Source organism: Saimiri boliviensis, chromosome 5 (genome assembly GCF_048565385.1).
Source record: "Saimiri boliviensis isolate mSaiBol1 chromosome 5, mSaiBol1.pri, whole genome shotgun sequence".
Classification (NCBI taxonomy): domain Eukaryota; kingdom Metazoa; phylum Chordata; class Mammalia; order Primates; family Cebidae; genus Saimiri; species Saimiri boliviensis.
In genome coordinates this window covers 50,646,133-50,651,240 of record NC_133453.1, presented here as the reverse complement: position 1 = coordinate 50,651,240, position 5,108 = coordinate 50,646,133, and the positions used below count along the sequence as shown (strand labels likewise).

At 36.1% G+C, this 5,108-nt stretch overlaps 1 pseudogene; it reads right to left on the bottom strand.

Moving 5' to 3' along the window:
- Positions 1-207: 207 nt before the first annotated feature.
- Positions 208-700, bottom strand: LOC120364254 (RING finger protein 11 pseudogene; annotated as a pseudogene).
- Positions 701-5,108: the final 4,408 nt, after the last annotated feature.

The following is a 5,108-nucleotide window of genomic DNA, read 5'->3' as shown; positions in this document are numbered from 1 at the left end:
TTTTTAAACCTTGAATCAAGGCTTTACATAAAAATACATCTTACTTTTCACTCTAAGTTTTTTAAATATCGTGTATTTTTCCCCCAACAACTGCAGCCATCCAGGAATTTTTAGGAAACGTTTGTACATGATCTTAATTCCTAACCATGGCTCTTTGGGTTCGTTGACAAAAGATCAAAACCACCCAAAATGATGGTTCAGTTGATGTCAGATGAGAGACCCTGGCTCAGTAATCTGATAGTATGAAAGCAGTGCTGCATCAACTGGCTCCACGCAGGACAGGCACGTGAATGACATCATTAACCAGTCATCTCCACAGTGCAGATGATAGATGCACATGTGCGGTAGAAATTGAATTGGGTCCCCCTAAACAAGGTTCATCATCAGATCACACTCTCCCGGATCTTTTTTTCTCATCCATCCCTTTTAGGGTCAAAAATTCTTTTAGGCAGATGTTGTATAAGGCTTATTGTTTGAGCTATCCTAATTTGTTTCTCTTCAGTCAGCTGAGTTGCTAGCCGAGTCTGGCTAGGTGTTGGAGCTAGACTGGAAGTGGAACTAAGCCGGATCATGGCTGTGGCTCCTGATTCAGCTTAGTTCCCTCGCCAAAGCTAGCCCAGTCAAACTGAGACTCCTGAAGCAGGGAGATGTCATCTGAGGTGGGGAATTTGAGGCAGTTCTCCATCTTCCAGGGCTGGGGTGTGTGATCTGGGCACTGACAGTCTTCTCTGTTTTCTACCTTGAATTAATATGTATGTGGGATACTTTGAGTCTATGTAAATACATTGTTGCTCATACTTTCATCCACTAGTTTTAGCATCTACTTATGATGATTCTCACTTGAAACAGTTATGGTGGTTTGTGAAATAAGAGTGGTTTGTGAAATAATAGTGTTTTTTTCTTTTTAAAGTTTATTTTGAATTAATTTACATTTACAAAAATTGTAAAAATAGTACATTCTTCACCCCAAATGTTAACATCTTACACAATCATACTAATTGTACTGTGTATGGAAAACAGGAAATTAACATTGATGCAATACTATTATTATTTTGAAGACAGTCTCACTCTGTAACCCATGCTGGAGTGCAGTGGCGTGATCATGTTAACCTCAAACTCCCAGGCTCAAACAGTCCTCCTGCCTCAGCCTCTCTAGTAGCTAGGACTACAGGTACACACTACCACACAAAAGAAATTTTTCATAGTGACAGAGTCTCCCTGTGTTCCCCAGGCTGATCTCAACTCATGTCCTCAAGTGATCCTCCTGCCTCAGTCCCAAATACGAGCAATCATGGCTAACTGCAGCCTTGACTTTTTGAGCTCAGGTGATCCTCCCACCTCAGACTCACAAGTACCTAAAACTATAGGCACGCACCACCATGCTTGGCTAATTTTTTGGTAATATTTTTTGGAGAGACGGGTTTCACCATGTTGTCCAGGGTGATCCTGAACCCATGAGCTCAAGTGATCTACTTGCCTTGTCCTCTTACAATGCTGGGATTACAGGCATGAGCCCCAACCCGATCAATATTATTAACTGATTTACAGACCTTATTTAAATTTTGCCCGTTTCCCAACTAATGTTCTTCAAAGCAAAAGAAAAAAGTTCTAAATTTTGCCAAATCCCTCCTTATATTTAGTTGTCACGTCTTTCTTTTTCTTTTTTTTTGAGACAGAGTCTCACTCTATCACTAGGCTGGAGTGCAGTGGCACAATATTGTCTCACTGCAACCTCCACCTCCTGGGTCAAGCAATTTTCCTGCCTCAGCCTCCCGAGTAGCTGGGACTGTAGGCCTGTGCCACCATGCCCAGCTAATTTTTGTATTTTTAGTAGAGACAGGGTTTCACCAGGTTGGCCAGGATGATCTCAATCTCTTGACCACCCGCCTCGGCCTCCCAAAGTCCTGGGATTACAGGTGTGAGCCACTATGCCTGGCCTGTCATGTCTTTCTTATGTGATTAGTAGAGATTAACAGATGATCATCTTCATGCATGTGACCAACAAGACCGAAACAGGATAATTCCTCAGTCTTTCTTTTTATGACAAATGGTCATTAAAAAGCAAGGTGAGGAGTTCGAGACCAGCCTGGCCAACATAGTGAAACCTCAACTTCACTAAAAATACAAAAATTAGCCAGGTGTGGTGGCATGTGCCTGTAGTCCCAGCTACTTGAGAGGCTTAGACAGGAGAATCGCTTGAACCTGGGTGGTGGTGACTGCAGTGAACTACGATCATGCCATTGCACTCCAGCCTGGGAGACAGAGGGAGACTGTCTCAAACAAACAAACAAACAATCAAACAAAAAGAGTAATTCTATTCATGATAAATGGTGATTCCACCACTCCCATAGCCCCCACATACCACTACTACATTTATACCACATTTATTAGTTGGGATTCTATTTTTGGGGAAGAATTATCCCTTTTCCTTTATTTACTGCTATCAGTAGTGACTCATGTGCACTTTTAGTCCCAACTACTTAGGAGGCTGAGGCAGGAGGATTTCTTGAGCCTGGTAATGTTGAGACTTCAGTGAGTCACGATTGTACCACTGGACTCCAGCCCTAACCCTCTCTCTCTCTCAAAAAAATAAATACATAAAAAATCCATTGGTATCATTAGTTTTTTCGATGCTGCATTATCCTAGATTTGACCATTGAGAGCCTTTCAATCAGGTTTATATCGACTGAATATGTCTCCTGGTAAAAATGATATTGTTCTGCATTATCGGTAACATTTAATTAAAAGCCACATGGAATATGGCATTCTCTGTCAGCTGAGTATCTTAAAACTATTTAAAATATTTGAGTCATTGTTATGGTCCTAAAAGGCAAAGATTGTGAATCATATGATTGCCTGTATCTCATATCTAGATTATCCTATGTCTCATGCCCATCACTGAGAGCAGTATGTCATCACTAGCATCAATTTATTAATGTTTAATTTGGACAGACATTCAGTTTCTTCAGTTTTCAGTTTTGAGAAAAAACTTATAGAATCAGCATTTAGTTATTAATATTTTCTTGCCTGTTAAGTGCCTTTACTAATGTTAGTGCTTATGAAACTAGGTTAAAACCATATTTGGGTTGAAACTGATAGTTTATTCATGTAACAGAAGTATCTCTCAAAAAGACTTCTACTCCTTTTGGGAGGGAAATGTGAGAGTGGGAGCAGGGACAGTATCTCAGGAAATCAAAACTGTGTACCTAGGATCTAGCATTTTGTTTGTCACAGTTAAAGCTCAGTAAATATTTGTTGAATGAATGAATAATACCCAAGGAAGGGCTTACCTTCCCATTTCTATTATTTTCAATTCTTTTAGATGATTTTTTAACTCAGTCATTTTTCATATGTGGGCCATTTTTGCTTTTCACGTTTTACTGCCTAAATATCTAAAATTATCAAAGCCTTTCCAAATTGTCTTCTGTGGAAAAATATGCGGGTTGAAATTTTCAAAAAGGGGTAGAGATTTCATGTACAAAAATTAAATTGATTTCTTTTTTGCACTTAGCTCACAAAACCTTTAATATATTAATTAAATACTGTGAATCTCTTAGAGATGGGAGAAAACTCGACATTTATGAAACTTGTTAATGAAAAAACTCATTTTTCTCAGTTTCTAAGAGACTATGGGAAATGCTTATCTGATTTTTTAAAAAACCTACGTAACTCTCTTTAGGCTTATTTCTTTGTTATTATTTTGCATCATTTTGTCACTTTTGGACTACTTGATATGCCCAAAATGAATTTTCTTTCTTACTAACCTGGATAGCCATTTCTCAGCTAAATATGACATGTCCTAAGAAGTCCATTGATTGCCCAAAAAGCTGAGCCCATAGATTAGAAATAGCCTTAAGATTACTCATCTAAACATTTGCTACACATTTATCAGAGAAATTTAATGCAATTTTTCTAAGTCATCTAAATTCTTTGTAAGCCATTCTATACACCTTGGTAGGAGACATTTCATATTTGTAGAAATTTCAAATATTCCAAGAATGTTGAGTCAGTTTCTCAATTGGCAAAATTATGCAGAGTAAGAAAAATGTCCATAGAAATAGAATCAAGAGAAGTCTATATAAATAGTAGTGTGAAGAAGAGTAAATTCCTTTTTAGCTGTAACATCACATTTTTTGCATGTTGCACACATTGTTTAGCTGTTTCTAAACACATTTCTGTTTACGTCATTTGTAAAAACTGCCTAGCCTCATATTCTGGAAAACTGACAAAGTTGTAATGAACAGATGCAGATTCCATAATTGTAATCGGCCTTTATTCTAAACTGATTTTTGGCTCATGCACGTTAATGATTCCTATTTTTCTCTAATTTTACCTTAAAATTGGAAAGGGTATTTTTTAGACGGAAACATTTTTTGTTGACTTTTAAAAATCAGAGCTTATTATGGCCTGTAGGTTCTCCAATTACTAATATTTAAACCTAGAATGTTAAGAGTGCCTTTTTAATATTTCTGTTCATAATTAATTTTACATAATCTTTTAAATTTTTCTTTTATAATTCCCAGATAAATATATCAGTTTTAAATGAAATGCCTTTTTAGTTTTTTAATAATTAACAATTTCTTGGTTTTAAATAATACATAGATCATTTAGAATATAAAAAATTGTAAAGAATTTATTTTATCTATGTTTTTACAATTCAAGTCTATCTTAAAGTGAATAATAAATATTAGTAGAGCCTCAAACAGAAACAAAAAGATGTATTCTCTTATTGTTTTATTATTGTATGATTTTCCAACAATGCCATTTAAAAGACTTTGACTTTCTAAAGTAGGACTAGTTCAGGTGAATCTCTGATTGTCTTAAAGGAACTATATGATCTGGCTTCAAGCATAATATATGTAACATTTTCAAATAAGATGAGATAAACCTGAAAAAATCTGATCTTTGAACAACTACTATGACAGCTTCTGACTAGTGCCAAATTTTGTCATATGAATGGGGAATATGATATTTATTAATGAAGAAATGAGTTTCTAAAATAATTTTTAGTGTTTACAGGTCCTTTTTATTAAAGTATGTGATACAGAACAAGTGTTTTGGCATATTGTTGCTTGCTATAAGGAATATTTAATAGCTTGTTTTGGACT